This window comes from Manis javanica, chromosome 9 (genome assembly GCF_040802235.1).
Source record: "Manis javanica isolate MJ-LG chromosome 9, MJ_LKY, whole genome shotgun sequence".
NCBI lineage: Eukaryota > Metazoa > Chordata > Mammalia > Pholidota > Manidae > Manis > Manis javanica.
Window position 1 is genome coordinate 50,219,542 of NC_133164.1, and position 10,979 is coordinate 50,230,520.

At 46.8% G+C, this 10,979-nt stretch overlaps 1 long non-coding RNA gene across 1 annotated transcript; it reads right to left on the reverse strand.

The window, feature by feature from the left end:
- Positions 1–223: 223 nt before the first annotated feature.
- On the reverse strand, positions 224–9,327 carry LOC140843369 (uncharacterized). Its single transcript, XR_012121056.1, has 2 exons — positions 8,442–9,327; positions 224–2,857 (listed from the first exon to the last, which is right to left on the reverse strand). It is a non-coding gene; the product is annotated as an uncharacterized lncRNA (long non-coding RNA).
- Between the last annotated feature and the right edge of the window lie 1,652 nt (positions 9,328–10,979).

Here is a 10,979-nt window from a genome sequence, read left to right on the forward strand (position 1 = left end):
AATTAGACCTTCTTATATAAGGAACTTCTCATTCATCTAAACATAGTCTTAGGATTGTGAACAGCATTGACCAAAATCCTTAAGTGCAGGTACATAAATCAATATATTAAACAAAAGCAAATATCATATTGTCCCGTCCAGCGGGACCTAGTTATTTGTGGGGACGAGGGGGATCCGACCTGAAAGAAAATGGGGGCGAGAGAAGAGCGAAGGCAAGACAGTATTCTGATCAAGCCTTCAAATTTTATTGTAAGACGGGGGTAGATATACACCAGTGTTCAGGGGCAGAGTGGGCCATAGGATACTTGTAGGCAGGGGATTGGCTGCATAGCAGGGGTGGCGCAGCGAGTTACATTCTGATTGGTATATGATAATGGGGAAGGAGGGGGAGAAGAGTATCTCTTGGCGCGCGCGGGCTTCCTTGTTGGCGCGCGCGGGCTCGTAGCTAATCTCCAAGAAGTGAAGCAGGAACCTCATGAACTGTGGCCATCTTGTTGTCTTTGTGTGGCTCCCAACATCTCCTCTCTTTCTATTTATTTTAGAAAGGTGGGCCTTAATCGAGTGAGGGAATAGAGGCCTGGCTCCTCCAGCAGGGTAACATCCTGCAAATGCTCTCGGTATCTTTTAGGGAGGAGAGGCAGAGCTGAAAGCCAAATTGACTTTAATATATCAAGGCTTTATGTACATATGGATACCAACCTCTATGCAAGCCAGGCGTATTCTCAGGGAGGACCAGAGAGGTTCTAGGAAGAACCCTCCCTTGCGGTACTTTGTCTCGCACTCATCTCGATGCCCATACCCTCATAGTTAGGGGTATGTCTGGCTCTGGCTGACCAGCATATGGGCCACATTAAGTACGGTGCCAGAATCGATGGTACCATGGTTGAGGCGCCTGTAAAGTTGAAAACCGGAGACCGGGAGCATTGGTTGGCTCGGTGTAAGACTCTTCATCACAGGCTGTAAGTCTGTGATAATGAACAGCAACCGCTGGCTTGACGAGCTGGTCAACTTGCTCTCGAATAAAAACTGTCAGTTTTCTTAAGGCCCAAGGGCCAAGAGACACTAAAAGGAAGAATCCTGCCAAGGGTCCAAGGATGGTGGGGATCAGAGTAGTTAACCAAGGGGTGGCAGAGGTCCAGTTTTTATACCAGGCCTCATCCTTTTCTCTTTGTTTTTGCCTGGCTTCTAGGTTTTTCTTAACTTTATCAATGCTATCTTGCACTAACCCTGTTTTGTCTTTATAGAAGCAACATTCTTCTTTAAGAGCAGCGCAGAGGCCTCCTTCTTTCAGGAAAAGGAGGTCTAACCCTCGGCGATTTTGGAGCACTACCTCAGAGAGAGAGACAACAGATTCTTTCAGGTTGTCTAAACCCTCTTGCAGATTTTGTATGTCTTTATCAATAGCTTGACTAAGAGCATAATATTGTTGTTTAGAAGTAATTATGGAGGCAATGCCTGTTCCAGCCCCAGCTGCTCCTAGTCCTAATAATACAGATAAGGTAATGGCGGTTACTGGCTCACGCTTAGTGCGAGTAGAGCCCGAGTAATATGGAAGGAGGTCTTCGGTGGGATGTATGAAAATCTTGGGCATGAGCATGACTAAAACACAATATTCATTGTTAGATATTAATAAGCGCGGGTTAACGGAGGGCGTTATGCCAAAGGAGCAAGCAAAATAAGTACCGTTGGGCGCGACAAGGAATTCATAGGACAGCGGGGGTGAGAAGGAGCTGTTACAAATGGGTACTAGCTGAGGGGGTAGACGCAAGAGGGGGCTATGTATACAGAGGCCTATTCCCGAAAGCTGCGTCAATGTGAGACCCGGAGAGGTCTCTGAAAAACGGGAGGGGTCTGACCAGCGAGTCTTGCTGGAGTCATTGGTAAGTATGAGGTCTGCTGAGGTGTTTACTAAAACTGCTATCCCTTCGTAAAACGGGGGAACGGGGGAGAAACATAACCAGCACTCGCTATATCCAGTGGAGTTAAGGGATTTTGCAGTCACATTAGCCAGGCCTTTAAGGATTTCGCCTGTGGAGGGTAAAACCGGGGGGAGCAAGGCCTGGAAAACAGTACTAGTAGACAGGGGAGAAGGGTTAGAAGGTCTTGGGTCTCTTGCCTTAGGGGCAATAGGGCCAAGGACAACGTGCTTGTTGGCGTTTGGAATGGATCGAATTAATTTGATTTTAAAAGTGAGCCCAGGGTCCTTTCCTGAAACATAAAGCCTTAGCCCCCATTCATGTCCCCTGAGCCATCCATCAATAGGGGCCCTTTTTCCCTTGTCAGTAAAGGTAATGGAGAGCGGTGTACATCGCCCTCTTGTGGATTGGGTGCTTTGACATTCTGGGGTAACAGTTGAGTTAGGCTTGGGATTCCAAGCCCTACTTACAGTTATATAATCCCAGGTGGAGCTAGGCTTCCAACTAGCATCTCCCGTGGTCTCACACCCCCAGGAGTCACAGAAATAGGAGTCTCTATATCCACATTTATAGTTAAGGGCTCGATCTCTATGAGCTCCCGGGCAGACATAAAATTCTGTTTCTCTGAGGTAGGTTCTCCTAGGGGTGTTGTTACACCCAGGAGAAGTGGTAGATTGTCCCTCAGGGTAGGTCTCAGGGGAGGTGGAAAAAGGAAAGTAAATGTCTGGGGTCCCCCAGGCCGCAGAAGCTCCAGCGGCCAAGTCACAGAGATCAGGGGCAAGAACAGGCCATGGGGGGGTACTTGCTAAGGTGGAAGAACTGAAAACGACGTCTCCTGCTTCATTGGTGACTGTCCAGGTGAAATTGGAAATCTGATGGGTCCAAACGGGGCGAAAGGTCATGACGAGGGTCAATAGTGTACATATCTTCATTTTTGCCTCCTGAAAATAAACAGAAAGGGAAGGCTTCTCAGGGGTTAATATGCCCTGGACTGGAATTATTATTGTTTTTGCCTCTATTTGTGTCTAGGAGTTTAATGAGCCTATCTGGGAGCCATCGGGCATTTTGTGCCTTAGCATCATATATACAAGCATGTCCTTTCCCCCATATGAGCACAGGGTCAGGCCCGTGCCATGTGTTGGTCATCGGATCTCTCCACATAGCCTGTGCATAATTATCTGCCGTGGAGGGATGCCAAAGGCGATCAGCAGCGGTTTTACCCGCGGAGTCATAAGTAAGGAAATTGAGAACAAACAGTGCATGATTTAGGAGTGTCTTTGCATTACCTGTTCTCGGATAGAGTACTTCTCCCCCCGACTGAAGTTTGAATAACATGTTTTTAAGGGTTAAGTGGGCTCTTTCAACAATGCCTTGGCCTTGGGGATTATAGGGAATTCCTGTTACGTGCTTAATATCTAACTGCGCACAGAACTGTTTAAAGCTAGAGCTGGCGTATCCAGGCCCATTGTCAGTTTTTAAGATTTTAGGTTGTGGTAGATATGCCAGGCATGAGAGAACATGGGTAATAACATTTTTAGTTGCCTCTCCCGTTTGCAAGGATGCACATAGGAAACCACTACATGTGTCAATAGACACATGGATATATTTTAATTTACCAAAGGGAGGGTAATGAGTGACATCCATTTGCCATATCTCTCCTGGGACTAATCCCCGGGGGTTGATTCCGTTATGAGGCTCTGGGAGGAGAGTTAGACATCCTTGACATTGTCGAACTATTTGGCGGGCCTGTTCTCGGGTGATTGAAAATTTGAGTCTAAGAGTGTGAGCATTGAGATGATGTAGTTCATGAGCCCGTTGGGCTGCAGCCAAGGGTGAGTCTGGCGTGACAGAGGCTACTAATTGAGTCGCCAGATCAACCCTGTCATTGCCTTTGGCAAGCGGCCCTGGAAGGCCAGTGTGAGCGCGTATGTGCCCGATGAAAAAAGGGGCATCGCGGCTTAAAATTAATTTTTGCAATTTTGCGAATAGGGGGGAAGCATTTGTAGAGGGACGTATGTAAGGCACTGTCTCTAATAGGGGAACAGAGGTTGCTACATAGGCACTATCAGTGTAAAGGTTAAAGGGGGCATCTATTAAAAGCTCAAAAACCTTGATTATTGCAGTTAGTTCAACAAGTTGTGCAGAAGAGAGGTCTGTCTGTATTCGAGTAACTTGCCCATTAATACTGAAAGCGGCTATACCGGAGGAGGACCCATCAGAGAACACCATTACGGCCCCAGCAATTGGCGTGGTTTTAGTCCTTTTGGGAAAGACAACCGGGGTCTTTTGAAGGAACTGGACTAATCTGTCTGCAGGGTAATGATTGTCTATTGTCCCCTGGAAGGAGGTGCAGCTAATTGCCCAATCATCATCATGTTGAATAAGCCATTGTAATTGAGATGTATTGTATGGGAGGGTTATAACTTCAGGGTCTCTCCCAAACAACTTGAGAGCTGCCTCTCGGCCTAAACGTAAGAGGGCAGCAACTAATTGAGGATAGGTAGCTAAGACTCTAGGGGGGGAGGCTGGCAAATGAACCCAAAATAGTGGATGGTTTTGCCAAAGGACTCCTGTAGGGGAGAAGGGGGTAGGGAAAATGAGCAGCCACAAACTTAGATGTGGAGAGAAGTAGCTAATGGTCTGTTCAGAAATAGCCCGCTCTACAATGGTTAATGCCCTTTGTGCTTCTGATGAGAGCGAGCGGGGGGAGGAAGGATCAGGGTCTCCACGTAGGACATCAAACAAAGGCTTTAACTCTCCGGTGGTCAGCTTTAAATAAGGCCTGAGCCAGTTGATGTCTCCTAGCAGACGCTGAAAATCATTAAGAGTGTTTAAGGAGCTTCTCTTTAACTGAATTTTTTGAGTGAGGATTTTATTAGAAAATAATTCAAAGCCTAAAAATAGTTGGGGGGGGTGGACCTGGACCTTTTCTGGGGAAATTTGTAGTCCTCGATCTCGGAGGGCAGTGACTAGCTGTTGACTGGCCGCATAGAGCTGTTGCTGGTCAGGACCGGCAAGAAGAATATCGTCCATATAATGGATAATATACAAAGTGGGGAAGAGCAACCTAAAGGGGTCTATAGTCTGGGCTACAAACTTTTGGCAAAGAGTAGGGCTGTTGGCCATTCCTTGTGGGAGAACTCTCCACTGAAACCGGGGAGAAGGCCCTACACAATTGGTAATGGGTATACTAAAGGCAAAACGTTTGCAATCATCAGGATGCAAAGGTATGGAGAAAAAGCAATCTTTTAGATCAATTACTAATTTGACATACCCTTTAGGAATGGCTATTGGAGAGGGAATTCCCGGTTGTAATGCGCCCATAGGGACCATGGTCTTATTGACCGCCCTGAGGTCTTGTAGGAGCCTCCACTTGCCTGATTTCTTTTGAATTACAAAGATTGGGGTGTTCCAAGGGGATGTAGAAGGTTCAATATGTCCAGCAGCCAGCTGTTCCTGCACTAACTCTATGGCTGCATTTAATTTTGTAGTGGTAAGGGGCCATTGATCGATCCAGACAGGAACATCACTTTTCCAAGTAATCTTGTCTGCCTGGAGTGCAGGAGGAGCAACGGCCCTTACGAAAAATGTTTTTCAAACCCTAAACCTGAGCGGTCTATCTTAGGCGTGGCCAGTATCGGGTTGGGATCTCCCTGTTTTAGTTTGCCCAACCCCTGACCAGGGAGGTAACCCTGTGAAAGCATCTGCTGTGTTACAACTTCATTAGGGCTACACATGATGACTTTCATTTGAGAAAGGATATCTCTTCCCCAAAGATTTACTGGCAACCCAGGAACTACGAAGGGTTGAATGAATCCGGTATTTCCTTCTTCATCTTCCCAGTTTAGTAACTGTGAGCTCTGTAAGGTGTTTCTTGACTGCCCAATTCCTTGTAGATGGGTCAAGGAAGCGTGTAAGGGCCAGCTGGAGGGCCATGAAGCCTGAGATATGACCGTAGAGTCGGCCCCCGAATCTAAAATTCCTTCAAATACTTTTCCTTGGATCTTAAGCTTAAGAGTGGGGCGTTCTTTAGTAATAGCTTGGATCCAATATAAGTCTGAAGAACCTGGGGTAGAGGAGCCTCGCTTCTTATGAATAGCAGGGTGAGATGTACTTAAAGGGAGGGGGAGTGCCTGCGCAAGGCGCTGACCTTTCATAATGCTGACAGGGCACTGGGGAGCACTAGCAAGAATTTTTATTTCTCCAGTATAGTCATTGTCAACTAAGGAAGGGTGGACAATAAGGCCGTTTATTGTGGTGGAAGCTCGCCCTAAAATTAGAAAATAAGTATCTTTGGGAGGTGGGCCATAAATTCCTGTGGAAATAATTGTAACTCCCTCTTCAGGCGTTAATATTGTTGAGGAGGAGGCACAGAGGTCAAGTCCTGCACTCCCGGGTGTGGCCCGATAGAGGGCGGGAGTGCTACAGCTAGGCTGTTCCCCGAGGCCGGCTGAAATGGAATTGGCTGGGGGGCCCGGGGCTGGCCCCTCAGCCCATTTCCCTGAAAAGGGGGGGTGAAAGGATTTGTGGTACTGTAAAAAGGATTTGTTGGATTGTTACGGCACTCTTTGGCCCAGTGCCGCCCCTTATGGCAGCGAGGGCAAATACCGGGGACTGACCCAACTCTAGGAGGAGGAGCTGAGGTAGGGCATTGGCGAGCGAAATGGCCTGGCTGTCCACATTTAAAGCAGTTACGCATAGGCGGTGCGCCCCTGGGGAAGGAAGGAGGATAAGAAGCCGGGGGAGTCTGAACAGCGGCACCTACAGCTAAAAGGGCTTGGACTTTGGATGTAAAAGGATCGACATCTCTACACATTCTCAGCATTTCATCAAGAGTTTTGTCTCGAGTCTTACCGCGGAGGACGGCTCGACATGCCGAATTGGCGTTTTCATAGGCTAGCTGTTTTACAATCTTATCATTGGCAGCCGCGGAACCAAGGGTCCTTTCGGCGGCCTCTAACAGTCTGCTAACAAATTCGCTATAGTCTTCTTGCGAGCTTTGAGTGATCTTAGTTAGAGGAGTGTTAGCAGTCCCGGAAGCAGGGAGTGATATCCAAGCGCCCAAAGCGGCATCTTTCACTTGAGATAAAAGACCAAGGGGAAGGCGCTGCTGCCTGGTTTCAGAGATATATCTGCCCTGTCCCGTAAGCTTATCAAACGTCCAGGATGCTGTTGGGGAATGAGGGTCTTTTACATTGGCAGCAGCGATGGTCTGACAGCGGTCAGCAAAATCTGCCTTCCAAGTTAGAAACTGACCACGGGTAAGCACAGCCTGGACTATACGCAGCCATTCACTTGGGAGTAAATGTCCTCCTCGAGACAGCGAATCAAGAACAGAAAGGGTAAAAGGGGCATTGGGGCCATAAGCTTTAACGGCCGCGTTCAGCTCTTTTAAGCTTTTGAAATGGATTTTGTGAAATTCTCTAGGGCCATCGGCAGGCTCGGCCGGCTCTGGCTCAGCCTGCTCTTCCCCCTCACTTTCTAATTCCTGAGCAGCAGGGGCGTCTTCACCATCGCTTTCAAGATCGCCTTCTTCTGGGCTACGTGTTGTGGAGGTGGGGCCAGAGCGGGCGGAGGCCCGGGTAAGAACAGGAAAGAGCAGTTTTTTAGGTTTTGTGGCTGTAAGCGGTTTCTTAGAGAGGCCCCTTTGCGAAGATAATGAGGGACGAACTGGTTGGGAGACAACCAATTTTTGGAGATGGCAAGTTATTCTTTGTTCTACTATCTGTGCTATTAGGTCTTCAGTGCTGGTAGGGGGGCTAACAGGACCGGGAGCCGGAGGGGGTAGCGGAGGGGCCGACGGAGGCAAAAAGGCCGGGGCGCAAACATTGGGAGGCCGAATAGGGGGAGTGTAAGAAGGGGGGTTAAGCGACGGGGCGGCAAGGGGCCAATCTGGGTTGTGATACCTGGCCGCCTCGTCTTCTAGTTCGGCCGCGTCTCCCGGATCTAAAGGTTCGCTATTTTGGCTCTTAGTCACGACCGGAAAAACCTTTTGTGTATCGACAAAGTCCGAATCTCGAGGGAGAGGCGGATAAATGCAACATTTGGGAGGGGTATCATGGAGGGCACCGAGCAAAGATGGTGTCAGGCTAGGGGAGGGGGATTTAGCTGATTTTGGAGCAGGGGGATCACTCGAAAGAGACGATTTTGAGGCCGCCCGAGATAGGGGGCGGAGGCAATATTCTGCCACTGACAAGAGTTGACGTTTATCAGGGTCAGTATTTTCAACAATATCTCTGATAAGACTCCAATAGGAAAATACTGAAACAGGAACAGAGTCAGGGCCGTTTTTGATAAGATAATCATTTAAATCTCTACCTACTTTCTGCCATTTTTTAGGATGAATTTCGGGGCCATTAACAATAAACCACGGACAGACTTCATCAACAAAAATAAAAAACTTTACCAAGTCTTTCTTTTTAACTCGAACTCCTCTCTCCCTAAGCGAACTTTTTAGGTCTCTTATGAAGACCGCTTCTTTACTTAATCTAGTTCCCATTTTCTTATAAGGCGGCCGGTACTCACCAGGGACGACGACCTCCGTGAGCGGCGAAAGGCGTCTCCTATTGTTTCATCAAGAAGGGGTCTGGCCAGACGATATCTTACTCGGGGGTCCGCCTGCGAAGGATCCGCGCCTCTGGCCCCACGTTGGGCGCCACTTGTCCCGTCCAGCGGGACTTAGTTATTCGTGGGGACGAGGGGGATCCGACCTGAAAGAAAATGGGGGCGAGAGAAGAGCGAAGGCAAGACAGTATTCTGATCAAGCCTTCAAATTTTATTGTAAGACGGGGGTAGATATACACCAGTGTTCAGGGGCAGAGTGGGCCATAGGATACTTGTAGGCAGGGGATTGGCTGCATAGCAGGGGTGGCGCAGCGAGTTACATTCTGATTGGTATATGATAATGGGGAAGGAGGGGGAGAAGAGTATCTCTTGGCGCGCGCGGGCTTCCTTGTTGGCGCGCGCGGGCTCGTAGCTAATCTCCAAGAAGTGAAGCAGGAACCTCATGAACTGTGGCCATCTTGTTGTCTTTGTGTGGCTCCCAACATCATATTGTATATACATTTAGTTTACAGAATTATTGGAGGGTTGAATAAACAGATAAACAGGTGATTATGGGAGGAGATTTCAAAATCATTCCCCAAAATCACAGCACAGAACTGGGCTACCAAAGAAGCTGCTGCCAGAGCAACTCACTCCTGAACCATGAAGGCTTTACCATAATCAGTGACAGTAAAATAGGTGCATTTCAAATGAAAGTCTAACATGTATATATTTGATTGGTGGAACTCCAACACATGCAGAGCCCCAGCTGCAAGGGAGTTTGGAAAAGGTGATTGTTAGTGTTCCTTCCTCTTCAGGACACGGCACTTGAGTTGCAACAGATGTAGAGCAGGCCAATCTGTAGTATCCTCCACTGAACCAAGACAAAAAAATAAAGCAAAGAAGATCTGGGCAGGACCAAAAAAAATTACAACTCTCTTAGCCATTTGTCGATTAGTGAAAAGGGATTGGAATTAACACAAAGTCACACTATGGATTATATCAAGTTTGCTACGTTATGTATGTATGATCAAATTATGATCATAAGCTGTAACTATTTTGCTCTAGAATGTAGGTTTATCACTTCTTATCTGATCCTTTTGCTGTCATTATGAGATCCTGAACTGAAAATTCAGATTTCTCCTTCCAGATGGAGAAGCATGCTAAGTTTGAAAAGATAAGGCTTTTAGAGTCAAACAACTGACGTCTGAGTTCTGGTATCACCACTTAAATAACCTAAGGGCAGTATATTATTAAAATGGGAATTCTATTTTCTCTTCCATAAAAATGAAGATGTTGTTACCCACCTTCAAAGTCACAGTGATAACTTAGTGAGAAATGGTCAACAGTTTTAAATTACTCTGGGACACAACAGGTTCTCAATAAATGTTTGGTGTTCCCCTCGTACAGACACTTTGTTTTTATTACTTAACCAAAGAATTCCCAACTAATGGTGTACAAAAGTTCTGCGACCCCAAATAAATCAGCCTTGTAAGTGGCATTGCTTATGAAATGATACCTGAATTAAATCTTTTTCTGGCTGAATGTGTCTCCAACTGAAAAACAATCCCTTTTGTCCACAATTAACACCCAAAGATAGTTTGATATCTTTAGGCAACAAAAAGACTTCAAATAACCTTTCTTTGTTATTTACTAAAATGGCAAAGCAGCCCCCACTGTTTTTAGAAAGCATTCCAACAAGAACAGGGACCCTCTGGGAAACAGACAATAGCACAGAGTAGGAATGCAAGAGGTTTAACTGGGGAATTACACCTGAGAAAGATAAGAGGGGAAGGAAGCAGGTTAGGGCAGGGAAAGCTTTCCGTCTGTGATGCAGATTGGACAGCTGAGAAAGGAAAGGAGACAAGAAATAGGATTGGGCAGGAAGAGCCTCAGACCATGGTGCAGTCCTGACAAAGTCCGGACCCACAGAGACTCCAAAGCAGGATTTCCTGGTATTCCCACCACACTCAGTCCTTGATTGGGGACTGACCAGGAAAAGCTGACCTTACTCTTCCAAGCCGAGAGGACCCTGATGGCGCTAACAAGGCAAGTTAGCTAACTTACCCCTTGCAGCTCAAGGGCAACTTCTTTTTGAAGGGAAATCCAAGTGGTCCATCTCCGTGACTGTCATAACATAAAAGTAACTGAAAATTACCTATTCAAACACCACCATAGGCCAACACTATTGTATTCATACACTATCACATAAGAACTGGAGGTTTACTATAAGTAGAAGTTGTCAGTTTTCTCATTCAATACATATTTTGAGGAGTACCATGAGGCAGGCTCTAGTCTAGGCACTGGGGTTATGACTAGAATTATAAATAAGACCCACACCCTAGTGAAGCTTACATTTTTGTGAGGAAGAGGCAGAAAAACAAATAATGCTATGTACTAATAGTGACTATGTAAATATTTTCACTTGGATAACTTTAGATTGGGTGATGGGGGAAGGCCTCCAGGAGGAAGTGATATTTCAATAATGAAAGGATACCATCCATGCAAAATTCTTGGGAA